We start from the raw sequence: 15043 nt of genomic DNA, 5'->3' as shown, positions 1-15043 counted from the left end.
AGATGCTGTCGGTGGCCAGAAGAATTGCGGGACACTTTCGGCGTACAGGCACCACGTACAGAAGACTGGAGCAACACCAAAAATGCCTTAACCTGCCCTGCCATCATCTGAAGCAAGAAGTAGTAACGAGGTGGAATTCAACCCTATATATGCTTTAGAGGTTGGAGGAGCAGCAAAAGGCCATTCAAGCCTATACAATTCAGCACGATATAGGAGGTGGAATGCACCTGTCTCAAGCGCAGTGGAGAATGATTTCAACGTTGTGCAAGGTTCTGCTGCCCTTTGAACTTGCCACACGTGAAGTCAGTTCAGACACTGCCAGCCTGAGTCAGGTCATTCCCCTCATCAGGCTTTTGCAGAAGAAGCTGGAAACATTGAAGGAGGAGCTAACACGGAGCGATTCCGCTAGGCATGTGGGACTTGTGGATGGAGCCCTTAATTCGCTTAACAAGGATTCACGGGTGGTCAATCTGTTGAAATCAGAGCACTACATTTTGGCCACCGTGCTCGATCCTAGATTTAAAACCTACCTTGGATCTCTCTTTCCGGCAGACACAAGTCTGCTGGGGTTCAAAGACCTGCTGGTGACAAAATTGTCAAGTCAAGCGGAACGCGACCTGTCAACATCTCCTCCTTCACATTCTCCCGCAACTGGGGGTGCGAGGAAAAGGCTCAGAATTCCGAGCCCACCCGCTGGCGGTGATGCAGGGCAGTCTGGAGCGACTGCTGATGCTGACATCTGGTCCGGACTGAAGGACCTGTCAACGATTACGGACATGTCGTCTACTGTCACTGCATATGATTCTCTCCCCATTGAAAGAATGGTGGAGGATTATATGAGTGACCGCATCCAAGTAGGCACGTCACACAGTCCGTACTTATACTGGCAGGAAAAAGAGGCAATTTGGAGGCCCTTGCACAAACTGGCTTTATTCTACCTAAGTTGCCCTCCCACAAGTGTGTACTCCGAAAGAGTGTTTAGTGCCGCCGCTCACCTTGTCAGCAATCGGCGTACGAGGTTACTTCCAGAAAATGTGGAGAAGATGATGTTCATTAAAATGAATTATAATCAATTCCTCCGTGGAGACATTGACCAGCAGCAATTGCCTCCACAAAGTACACAGGGAGCTGAGATGGTGGATTCCAGTGGGGACGAATTGATAATCTGTGAGGAGGGGGATGTACACGGTGATATATCGGAGGATGATGATGAGGTGGACATCTTGCCTCTGTAGAGCCAGTTTGTGCAAGGAGAGATTAATTGCTTCTTTTTTGGTGGGGGTCCAAACCAACCCGTCATTTCAGTCACAGTCGTGTGGCAGACCCTGTCACTGAAATGATGGGTTGGTTAAAGTGTGCATGTCCTGTTTATACAACATAAGGGTGGGTGGGAGGGCCCAAGGACAATTCCATCTTGCACCTCTTTTTTCTTTAATTTTTCTTTGCGTCATGTGCTGTTTGGGGAGTGTTTTTTGGAAGGGCCATCCTGCGTGACACTGCAGTGCCACTCCTAGATGGGCCAGGTGTTTGTGTCGGCCACTAGGGTCGCTTATCTTACTCACACAGCTACCTCATTGCGCCTCTTTTTTTCTTTGCGTCATGTGCTGTTTGGGGAGTGTTTTTTGGAAGGGCCATCCTGCGTGACACTGCAGTGCCACTCCTAGATGGGCCCGGTGTTTGTGTCGGCCACTAGGGTCGCTTATCTTACTCACACAGCTACCTCATTGCGCCTCTTTTTTTCTTTGCGTCATGTGCTGTTTGGGAAGTGTTTTTTGGAAGGGCCATCCTGCGTGACACTGCAGTGCCACTCGTAGATGGGCCAGGTGTTTGTGTCGGCCACTAGGGTCGCTTATCTTACTCACACAGCTACCTCATTGCGCCTCTTTTTTTCTTTGCGTCATGTGCTGTTTGGGGAGTGTTTTTTGGAAGGGCCATCCTGCGTGACACTGCAGTGCCACTCCTAGATGGGCCCGGTGTTTGTGTCGGCCACTAGGGTCGCTTAGCTTAGTCATCCAGCGACCTCGGTGCAAATTTTAGGACTAAAAATAATATTGTGAGGTATTCAGAATAGACTGAAAATGAGTGGAAATTATGGTTTTTGAGGTTAATAATACTTTGGGATCAAAATGACCCCCAAATTCTATGATTTAAGCTGTTTTTTAGTGTTTTTTTAAAAAAACACCCGAATCCAAAACACACCCGAATCCGACAAAAAAAATTCGGTGAGGTTTTGCCAAAACGCGGTCGAACCCAAAACACGGCCGCGGAACCGAACCCAAAACCAAAACACAAAACCCGAAAAATTTCAAGTGCACATCTCTAGATAACACACCAGCCCACACAGCTCTCTCCATGAAGCAGTTTTTGTCCGAGAAACATATTGCAGTGCTAGAACACCCTCCATACTCGCCAGACCTAGTGCCGTGTGACTTCTGTCATTTCCCTTAAGTCAAATCTGTACTCAAAGGACCCGTATTGCATCAGTTACTGAGATAAAGATGAAAACGACAGAGCTGCTGAGACAGCTGACAGAGAATGAGCTACAGCACGGCTTTGACCAATGGAGAATAAGAATACAGCGGTGTGTGGATGCAGAAGGGGAGTACATAGAAGGGGAATGGAGGTAAAATGTACTCAATTTAATGAAACATAAATTATAGCATCAGTCTTGCTATTTTAAAGCCACACCTTATATCTAGCTACATACAATATAAGATAGATAGATAGATAGATAGATAGATAGATAGATAGATAGATAGATAGATAGATGATATGAGTATAATTCAAATAGTATTGATTTACAGGCCTGTACCTCTACCATTGTTGTATTGACTTATAAATCTAAGCATACATACAAATCTTTGGCCCAAAAGAAATAATTAAGAGGATACAATACTCAGTTGTATTATGAAATGACAAAGGGGGTCATTCCGAGTTGATCGCTAGCTGCATTTGTTCGCAGCGCAGCGATCAGGCTAAAAAAAGGCAGTTCTGCGCATGCGGCACAATGCGCACGCGAGACGTACGGCCACAACAAATTATGCAGTTTTGCACAGGGTCTAGCGATGCATTTCAGTCGCACTGGTTGCCGCAGAGTGATTGACATGAAGTGGGTGTTTCTGGATGGCAACTGACCGTTTTCAGGGAGTGTTTGGGAAAACGCAGGCGTGGCTGGGCGGGTGTGTGACGTCAAACCCGGAATTGAATAGGCTGAAGTGATCGCAAGCGCTGAGTAAGTTTTGAGCTACTCTGAAACTACACAAAATTTTTTTGCATGCGCTCTGCAATGCATTCGTTTGCACTTCTGCTAAGCTAAAATACACTCCAGTGGGCAGCGGCATAGCGTTTGCACGGCTGCTAAAAACTGCTAGCGAGCAATGAACTCGGAATGACCCTCAAAGTCCTAACTCCTTTTAATACTGATAAATACAGATAACATTTTATGGTGAATATAAAATCCATCTTTGGTTGTCCTAGCAATCCCAGCAAAACTACTAGTCAGATTTGTATTATTATTTTATTACACACAAAGGAAGATAATTAAAATTATAGTTACTGTAATTAAGTAGTTAGTTAGTTAGTTAGTTAGTTAGTCAGTCAATAAAAAATAAATAAACCTAATATGGTGCTTTTTAAAAACGCTCCCTGATATGTTTAATTAAGATCAGGAATAATTTGTCTCTAATTACCAAATAAAAATGTCCTATACGAACCATGCACACTTCTGAGCTTTGCAGATTTTGATTATTTTGCTGGATGTTTCTCAGGAGTGCAGTGAGTGTAAGGGGTAGAACAGCTCGAGCAGAGTAGTTTCATCAAGGTCTCATTTTCCCAAATCAAAAAACTTTGCTCACACTTCCAGCTAATGTCCATCAGTAATGGTAAAGTCCGACAATCAAAGGCTTGTGCAAACAACAATGAGAATCAGGAGGGCATTTCCGATGAGAGTGGCCTGTGCCTTATACTGGAGTCTCATTTGCAGAGTGGTCATTAAGGAAGAAGAGGAGACCTGTGATGGAGTAGATTTATCACTGTACCTATTTTCTATTTTTAAGCTCTTTAGTAATGCAGCTTTTCTCACCCCTATGCTGACCCTATTTCTCACCCCAAACAAGAATGCCACTGAATTTCTAAATGCAAGGATATGGTATAACGGGGCACTATTAACTAGTGATGAGCGGGTTCGGTATCTCGGAAACCGAACCCCCCCTAACTTCACCTTGTTTACACGGGTCCGAGGCAGGTTCGAACCTTCCCGCCTTGCTCGGCTAACCCGAGCGCGCCCGAACGTCATCATCCCGCTGTCGGATTCTCGCGAGATTCGGATTCTATATAAGCAGCCGCGCGTCGCCGCCATTTTCACTTGTGCATTGGAGATGATAGGGAGAGGACGTGGCTGGCGTCCTCTCCGTTTATTGTAGAAGACAGTTGATTGGTTGTTTATTGCTTAATTGTGGGGAGGATTGGGGAGCAGCTGTTAGGAGTACAGTGCAGAGTTTTGCTGATAAGTGACCACCAGTTTTTATCCGTTCTCTGCCTGAAAAAAACGCTCCATACCATATCTGTGCTCAGTGTGCTGCATAATATATCTGTGCTGAGTGCTCACACTGCTTAATTGTGGGGACTGGGGAGCAGCTATAGCAGGAGTACAGTGCAGAGTTTTGCTGATAGTGACCACCAGTATACGTTGTCTGCCTGAAAAACACTCCATATCTGTGCTCAGTGTGCTGCTTTATTGTGGGGACTGGGGACCACCAGTATAATTAATATTATATAGGAGGAGTACAGTGCAGAGTGCACTGCTGTACCTACCTCTGTGTCGTCATCCATTAAGTATACTATCCATCTACATTCTATACCTGTGGTGCATTTTAGTTTTGCAGTTTGCTGACAGTATCCAACAGTATACTATATATAGCAGTACGGTAGGCCACTGCTGTACCTACCTCTGTGTCATCACTCGTCATCCATTAAGTATACTATCCATCTACATTCTATACCTGTTGTGCATTTTAGTTTTGCAGTTTGCTGACAGTGTCCACCAGTATACTATATATAGCAGTATGGTAGGCCACTGCTGTGTACCTACCTCTGTGTCGTCACTCGTCATCCAATAAGTATACTATCCGTCTACATTCTATACCTGTGGTGCATTTTAGTTTTGCAGTTTGCTGACAGTGTCCACCAGTATACTATATATAGCAGTACGGTAGGCCACTGCTGTGTACCTACCTCTGTGTCGTCACTCGTCATCCATTAAGTATACTATCCATCTACATTCTATACCTGTGGTGCATTTTAGTTTTGCAGTTTGCTGACAGTGTCCACCAGTATACTATATATAGCAGTACGGTAGGCCACTGCTGTACCTACCTCTGTGTCATCACTCGTCATCCATTAAGTATACTATCCATCTACATTCTATACCTGTGGTGCATTTTAGTTTTGCAGTTTGCTGACAGTGTCCACCAGTATACTATATATAGCAGTACGGTAGGCCACTGCTGTACCTACCTCTGTGTCATCACTCGTCATCCATTAAGTATACTATCCATCTACATTCTATACCTGTTGTGCATTTTAGTTTTGCAGTTTGCTGACAGTGTCCACCAGTATACTATATATAGCAGTACGGTAGGCCACTGCTGTGTACCTACCTCTGTGTCGTCACTCGTCATCCAATAAGTATACTATCCGTCTATATTCTATACCTGTGGTGCATTTTAGTTTTGCAGTTTGCTGACAGTGTCCACCAGTATACTATATATAGCAGTACGGTAGGCCACTGCTGTGTACCTACCTCTGTGTCGTCACTCGTCATCCATTAAGTATACTATCCATCTACATTCTATACCTGTGGTGCATTTTAGTTTTGCAGTTTGCTGACAGTGTCCACCAGTATACTATATATAGCAGTACGGTAGGCCACTGTTGTACCTACCTCTGTGTCGTCACTCGTCATCCATTAAGTATACTATCCATCTACATTCTAAACCTGTGGTGCATTTTAGTTTTGCAGTTTGATGACAGTGTCCACCAGTATACTATATATAGCAGTACGGTAGGCCACTGCTGTGTACCTACCTCTGTGTCATCCCTCATCATCCATTAAGTATACTATCCATCTACATTCTATACCTGTGGTGCATTTTAGTTTTGCAGTTTGCTGACAGTGTCCACCAGTATACTATATATAGCAGTACGGTAGGCCACTGCTGTACCTACCTCTGTGTCGTCACTCGTCATCCATTAAGTATACTATCCATCTACATTCTAAACCTGTGGTGCATTTTAGTTTTGCAGTTTGCTGACAGTGTCCACCAGTATACTATATATAGCAGTACGGTAGGCCACTGCTGTACCTACCTCTGTGTCGTCACTCATCATCCATTAAGTATACTATCCATATACATTCTATACCTGTGGTGCATTTTAGTTTTGCGCAGTAAATATAGTAGTAGGCCATTGCTATTGATACTGGCATATAATTCCACACATTAAAAAATGGAGAACAAAAATGTGGAGGTTAAAATAGGGAAAGATCAAGATCCACTTCCACCTCGTGCTGAAACTGCTGCCACTATTCATGGCCTAGACGATGAAATGCCATCAACGTCATCTGCCAAGGCCGATGCCCAATGTCATAGTAGAGAGCATGTAAAATCCAAAACACAAAAGTTCAGTAAAATGACCCAAAAATCAAAATTAAAAGCATCTGAGGAGAAGCGTAAACTTGCCAATATGCCATTTACGACACGGAGTGGCAAGGAACGGCTGAGGCCCTGGCCTATGTTCATGGCTAATGGTTCAGCTTCACATGAGGATGGAAGCACTCATCCTCTCGCTAGAAAAAAGAAAAGACTTAAGCTGGCAAAAGCACAGCAAAGAACTGTGCGTTCTTCTAAATCACAAATCCCCAAGGAGAGTCCAATTGTGCCGGTTGCGATGCCTGACCTTCCCAACACTGGACGGGAAGAGCTTGCGCCTTCCACCATTTGCACGCCCCCTGCAAGTGCTGGAAGGAGCACCCGCAGTCCAGTTCCTGATAGTCAAATTGAAGATGTCACTGTTGAAGTACACCTGGATGAGGATATGGGTGTTGCTGGCGCTGGGGAGGAAATTGACAAGGAGGATTCTGATGGTGAGGTGGTTTGTTTAAGTCAGGCACCCGGGGAGACACCTATTGTCCGTGGGAGGAATATGGCCATTGACATGCCTGTTCAAAATACAAAAAAAATCAGCTCTTCGGTGTGGAATTATTTCAACACAAATGCGGACAACAGGTGTCAAGCCGTGTGTTGCCTTTGTCAAGCTGTAATAAGTAGGGGTAAGGACGTTAACCACCTCGGAACATCCTCCCTTATACGTCACCTGCAGCGCATTCATCATAAGTCAGTGACAAGTTCAAAAACTTTGGGTGACAGCGGAAGCAGTCCACTGACCACTAAATCCTTTCCTCTTGTAACCAAGCTCCTGCAAACCACACCACCAACTCCCTCAGTGTCAATTTCCTCCTTACCCAGGAAAGCCAATAGTCCTGCAGGCCATGTCACTGTCAAGTCTGACGAGTCCTCTCCTGCCTGGGATTCCTCCGATGCATCCTTGAGTGTAACGCCTACTGCTGCTGGTGCTGCTGTTGTTGCTGCTGGGAGTCGATCGTCATCCCAGAGGGGAAGTCGGAAGACCACTTGTACTACTTCCAGTAAGCAATTGACTGTCCAACAGTCCTTTGCGAGGAAGATGAAATATCACAGCAGTCATCCTGCTGCAAAGCAGATAACTCAGGCCTTGGCAGCCTGGGCGGTGAGAAACGTAGTTCCGGTATCCATCGTTAATTCAGAGGCAACTATAGACTTGATTGAGGTACTGTGTCCCCGGTACCAAATACCATATAGGTTCCATTTCTCTTGGCAGGCGATACCGAAAATGTACACAGCCTTCAGAAAAAGACTCACCAGTGTCCAAAAAAATGCAGTTGTACCCAATGTCCACTTAACCACGGACATGTGGACAAGTGGAGCAGGGCAGACTCAGGACTATATGACTGTGACAGCCCACTGGGTAGATGTATTGCCTCCCGCAGCAAGAACAGCAGCGGCGGCACCAGTAGCAGTATCTCGCAAATGCCAACTCGTTCCTAGGCAGGCTACGCTTTGTATCACCGCTTTCCAGAATAGGCACACAGCTGACAACCTCTTACGGCAACTGAGGAAGATCATCGCAGAATGGCTTACCCCAATTGGACTCTCCTGGGGATTTGTAACTTCGGACAACGCCAGCAATATTGTGCGTGCATTACATCTGGGCAAATTCCATCACGTCCCATGTTTTGCACATACCTTGAATTTGGTGGTGCGGAATTATTTAAAAAACGACAGGGGCGTGCAAGAGATGCTGTCGGTGGCCCGAAGAATTGCGGGCCACTTTTGGCATTCAGGCACTGCGCACAGAAGACTGGAGCACCACCAAACATTCCTGAACCTGCCCTGCCATCATCTGAAGCAAGAGGTGGTAACGAGGTGGAATTCAACCCTCTATATGCTTCAGAGGATGGAGGAGCAGCAAAAGGCCATTCAAGCCTATACATCTGGCCACGATATAGGCAAAGGAGGTGGAATGCACCTGAATGATTTCAACGTTGTGCAAGGTTCTGCAACCCTTTGAACTTGCCACACGTGAAGTCAGTTCAGACACTGCCAGCCTGAGTCAGGTCATTCCCCTCATAAGGCTTTTGCAGAAGAAGCTGGAGACATTGAAGGAGGAGCTAAAACAGAGCGATTCCGCTAGGCATGTGGGACTTGTGGATGGAGCCCTTAATTCGCTTAACCAGGATTCACGGGTGGTCAATCTGTTGAAATCAGAGCACTACATTTTGGCCACCGTGCTCGATCCTAGATTTAAAACCTACCTTGGATCTCTCTTTCCGGCAGACACAAGTCTGCAGAGGTTCAAAGACCTGCTGGTGAGAAAATTGTCAAGTCAAGCGGAACGTGACCCGTCACCATCTCCTCCTTCACATTCTCCCGCAACTGGGGGTGCGAGGAAAAGGCTAAGAATTCCGAGCCCACCCGCTGGCGGTGATGCAGGGCAGTCTGGAGCGAGTGCTGACATCTGGTCCGGACTGAAGGACCTGCCAACGATTACTGACATGTCGTCTACTGTCACTGCATATGATTCTGTCACCATTGAAAGAATGGTGGAGGATTATATGAGTGACCGCATCCAAGTAGGCACGTCAGACAGTCCGTACGTATACTGGCAGGAAAAAGAGACAATTTGGAGGCCCTTGCACAAACTGGCTTTATTCTACCTAAGTTGCCCTCCCTCCAGTGTGTACTCCGAAAGAGTGTTTAGTGCAGCCGCTCACCTTGTCAGCAATCGGCGTACGAGGTTACTTCCAGAAAATGCGGAGAAGATGATGTTCATTAAAATGAATTATAATCAATTCCTCCGTGGAGACATTCACCAGCAGCAATTGCCTCCAGAAAGTACACGGGGACCTGAGATGGTGGATTCCAGTGGGGACGAATTGATAATCTGTGAGGAGGGGGATGTACACAGTGAAAGGGGTGAAGAATCGGAGGATGATGATGAGGTGGACATCTTGCCTCTGTAGAGCCAGTTTGTGCAAGGAGAGATTGATTGCTTCTTTTTTGGTGGGGGCCCAAACCAACCAGTCATTTCAGTCACAGTTGTGTGGCAGACCCTGTCACTGAAATGATGGGTTCGTTAAAGTGTGCATGTCCTGTTTATACAACATAAGGGTAGGTGGGGGGGCCCAAGGACAATTCCATCTTGCACCTCTTTTTTCTTTCATTTTTCTTTGCATCATGTGCTGTTTGGGGACAATTTTTTTGAAGGGCCGTCCTGCCTGACACTGCAGTGCCACTCCTAGATGGGCCAGGTGTTTGTGTCGGCCACTTGTGTCGCTTAGCTTAGTCACACAGCGACCTTGGTGCGCCTCTTTTTTTCTTTGCATCATGTGCTGTTTGGGGACAATTTTTTTGAAGGGCCATCCTGCCTGACACTGCAGTGCCACTCCTAGATGGGCCAGGTGTTTGTGTCGGCCACTTGTGTCACTTAGCTTAGCCATCCAGCGACCTCGGTGCAAATTTTAGGACTAAAAATAATATTGTGAGGTGTGAGGTGTTCAGAATAGACTGGAAATGAGTGGAAATTATGGTTATTGAGGTTAATAATACTATGGGATCAAAATGACCCCCAAATTCTATGATTTAAGCTGCTTTTTAGGGGTTTTTTTTAAAAAAACACCCGAATCCAAAACACACCCGAATCCGACAAAAAAATTTCAGTGAGGTTTTGCCAAAACGCGTCCGAATCCAAAACACGGCCGCGGAACCGAACCCAAAACCAAAACACAAAACCCGAAAAATTTCCGGTGCACATCACTACTATTAACACACTAGCTCCATTCCCTGACTCTTAAGAGCTTTTTGTGTGTAGTGGCTGGGAGGAGATGTCATTAAATATGAAATTTTAATTGAACCTTGATGAGATGACGTCATTGATTATTCATGTGATGGTCATAAAGTCCTACCTACTACTGGCAGTAACAAGTGGTGTTTCTCTCCCTTGATTTCCTGCAGTGCAGAGGATGAGTCCTAATCATCCTTAGTACTGAAGAGAGTTAAGTAGCAGTTCACATTTTACATTAGATGAGTCATATTGGGGCAGATGTACTAAGTCTTAGAGAGTGATAAAGTGGAGATAGATAAACCTCCAACCAATCAGCTACTAAATTTCATTTTTCAAACACAGCCTGTTATATGGCGGCTAGGAGCTGATTAGTTGGTACTTTATCTCTATCCACTTTATCTCTCTCCAAGGCTAAGTACATCTTCCTCATTGTATGTTAAGATTCTCAAAAAAACAAAACAGAAAAATAATGACATAACCAAAAATAAAATAAACCATAGACCACTAGCATAATAACTTTATGCAGCAGCTGAAAAACTCTTCATCCTGATGCACTGATGTATTTGTAATGGGTGCAGTGTGTGCGTTGTTAGGGGGCCCCGGGTTCCAGGGGGGTCTACACCACACACTGCACTAATTTTTTTTTACTAATTACCCTCCGGAGTCCAACATCAGTAGCAGCACCAGAAATCAATGGAAATAGCGTGTGTCGGCCATTTTCCCAGCATTTTGCGCATGCGCAGTGAGAAAATCACTAGAAAAATTGCCTCCGTGCCATTTTCCTGGAGACCTGCGCATGCGCACTAGACTATGGGACAGCGCTACGGACCCCTAGTGACTCTAGTGTCCAGAGTCTACAGCACTGCCGGCTAGGGAGGAGGGAGCCCAGATGGAGTCTGCACACGAGCCTCCTCCCTTGAAGTGCCTCTGTTCTGATGATCAACATACCTATATTTTTACAACTCAGTACTTGGGCCCTCATTCCGAGTTGTTCGCTCGCAAGCTGCTTTTAGCAGCTTTGCACACGCTAAGCCGCCGCCTACTGGGAGTGAATCTTAGCATAGTAAAATTGCGAACGAAAGATTAGCAGAATTGTGAATAGAAATTTCTTAGCAGTTTCTGAGTAGCTCCACACTTACTCAGCCATTGCGATCAGTTCAGTCAGTTTCGTTCCTGGTTTGACGTCACAAACACTCCCAGCATTCGCCCAGACACTCCCCCGTTTCTTCAGACACTCCCGCGTTTTTCCCAGAAACGGCAGCGTTTTTTCACACACACCCATAAAGCGGCAGTTTCCGCCCAGAAACACCCACTTCCTGTCAATCACATTACGATCACCAGAACGAAGAAAAAACCTCGTAATGCCGTGAGTAAGATACCTAACTGCATAGCAAATTTACTTGGCGCAGTCGCAGTGCGAACATTGCGCATGCGCAATTAGCGGAAAATCGCTGCGATGCGAAGAAAATTACCGAGCAAACAACTCGGAATGAGAGCCTTGGTTTTCTGTCTGATAATGAACATTAACAAACATTGCAAACTAGAGGTGAGAGTTTTTCTATTATTTCAGTCTAGCTCAACCAGCTTTCACACAAAAACACTTTCTTTTTTTATATATGCATTATCCAGCTTGCTCCAAATGTGGAAAACTAATGAAAATCACTCCATGAAAATTGTAGATATAAATGGGACTATAACTAGCATTATAACTGTGTATTGTCCAAGCAATATCATGTGGTGGGGATTGTGGAAGCCAGTCAGGCTGCTTGTGGAGTCCACATGGCACTGTAGCAGTCAAAGCGCCCACTGGGGGCCAGTGTCTGAATCTACAGGAGCTGAGTGTTTTGTAGCATTTTTATTTGCCAACCAATTTGTAAATTGAATTTGGTTCACTATAAATAAATAGCTGCAACCTTTACTCTAAAGTAGTTGGTGTCTGTGTTTATTTAAAGTTTGACAAGTTATTTAGGTTTTATTATTGGATAAACACAATAAAGTTATGGACGCTTTATAATTACGCATACTATTAAAGTCGAAAGTTGTCTAATCATTCAGGTACTATGGGGGTAATTCAGATCTGATCGCAGCTGCAAATTTGTTAGCCTATGGGCAAAACCATGGGGGTCATTCCGAGTTGATCGCTTGGTAAAAATCTTCGCATCGCAGCGATTTTCCGCTTAATGCGCATGCGCAATGTCCGCACTGCGACTGCGCCAAGTAAATTTGCTATGTAGTTAGGATTTTTACTCACGGCTTTTTCATCGTTCTGGCGATCGTAATGTGATTGACAGGAAATGGGTGTTACTGGGCGGAAACAGGCCGTTTTATGGGCATGTGGGAAAAAACGCTACCGTTTCCGGAAAAAACACAGGAGTGGCCGAAGAAACGGAGGAGTGTCTGGGCGAACGCTGGGTGTGTTTGTGACGTCAAACCAGGAACGACAAGCAGTGAAATGATCGCAGATGCCGAGTAAGTCTGGAGCTACTCAGAAACTGCTACGAGGTGTGTAATCGCAATATTGCGAATACATCGTTCGCAATTTTAAGATGCTAAGATTCACTCCCAGTAGGCGGCGGCTTAGCATGGACAAATCTGCTAAAATCCGCTTGCGAGCGAACAACTCGGAATGACCCCCCATGTGCACTGCAGGTGTGGCAGATATAACATTTGTAGAGAGAGTTAGATTTGGGTAGGTTATTTTGTTTCTGTGCAGGGTAAAAACTGGCTGCTTTATTTTTACACTGCAATTTAGATTTCAGTTTGAACACACCCCACCCAAATCTAACTCTCTCTGCCCCCCCCCCCCCCGCACTGCACATGGTTTTGCCCAATAGCTAACAACTTTGCTGCTGAGATCAGATCTGAATTAGGCCCTACATTGGCCCTCATTCCGAGTCGTTCGCTCGGTAATTTTCTTCGCATCGCAGCGTTTTTCTGCTTAGTACGCATGCGCAATGTTCGCACTGCGACTGCGCCAAGTAATTTTGCTATGAAGATAGTTTTTTTACTCACGGCTTTTTCTTCGCTCCGGCGATCGTAGTGTGATTGACAGGAAATGGGTGTTACTGGGCGGAAACACGGCGTTTTATGGGCGTGTGGATAAAAACGCTACCGTTTCCGTAAAAAATGCGGGAGTGGCTGGAGAAACGGAGGAGTGTCTGGGCGAACGCTGGGTGTGTTTATGACGTCAAACCAGGAACGACAAGCACTGAACTGATCGCAGATGCCGAGTAAGTCTGAAGCTACTCTGAAACTGCTAAGTAGTTTGTAATCGCATTATTGCGAATACATCGTTCGCAATTTTAAGAAGCTAAGATTCACTCCCAGTAGGCGGCGGCTTAGCGTGTGTAACTCTGCTAAAATCGCCTTGCGACCGATCAACTCGGAATGACCCCCATTATGTACTATGCTGTATATTCCATCCACTCAGTGTCGGACTGGGACATGTTTAGAGTTGTGGCCAGTCTCTAGAGGGGATGTGCCAAGCTGCCACATTGGTTTGCCTAACCATTTTGTATGGGTTGGTCCCTTAGATAAATATATACAGTAAATACTGTAGTGCTGCATGATAAAGTACTAGATTAGTAACAGCACAGGCTGGAATCTGATCCCTAGAAGAGGGGGTGGGCCCCCAGGTAGTAGGGCCCACCGGTGGTTTCCCCTGTATCCCTGTGGCCCAGTCCAACCCTGCATCCACTATGTCCAGCTACAGAACAGAACCCTCTCAGCATTAAAAACAATGGCCCTCATTCCGAGTTGTTCGCTTGCTAGCTGCTTTTAACAGCCATGCAAACGCTAAGCCGCCGCCCTTAGCTTAGCAGAATAGCGAACGAAATGATCGCAGCGCGACTACAAAAACAGATTGTGTAGTTTCTGAGCAGCTCCAGACCTACTCATAGCTAGCGATCACTTCAGACTATTTAGTTCCTGTTTTGACGTCACGAACACGCCCTGCATTCGGCCAGCCACGCCTGCATTTGTATCTGACACGCCTGCGTTTTTACACACACTCCCCAAAAACGGTCAGTTACCTCCCAGAAACACCCACTTCCTGTCAATCACTCTGCGGCCAGCAGTGCGATTGAAAAGCGTCACTAGACCTTGTGTGAAACTGCATAGATTGTTGTGAAAGTACAGCGCGTGCGCATTGCGTCCCATACGCATGCGCAGAAGTGCCACTTTTTAGCCTGATCGCTGCGCTGCGAACAACGGCAGCTAGCGATCAACTCAGAATGACCCCCAATATCAGTATTATGAGCTACTGTGATAAATGCACCAATAACAGTAATATTCAGTATGTTGAAAAAAGTTTGCTAAACTGATAATCTATTTTATCAAATAGGAAATAACGCATAGGCTTCATATATATACTGTATTCACACTAGCACTAAATTGAATGCTATAAATGGCTAAAGGGGCTACTGTACCTGTATATGGCAAAGATACATCTTAATTAAGCCACAGTCCCCTGTGTGTTTTTATTCCATGAAAATGATTTAACGTTACAGCACTTACAGAGCTGAAATTGCTGTGTAATCTAATTTCTGTAAAACAGAGAGACTTTACATGTACTTGATGCAAATTACAGTTCTGTTATTCCTTGGTT

Source organism: Pseudophryne corroboree, chromosome 7 (assembly GCF_028390025.1).
Source record: "Pseudophryne corroboree isolate aPseCor3 chromosome 7, aPseCor3.hap2, whole genome shotgun sequence".
NCBI lineage: Eukaryota > Metazoa > Chordata > Amphibia > Anura > Myobatrachidae > Pseudophryne > Pseudophryne corroboree.
Note: the sequence above shows the minus strand (reverse complement) of the source record.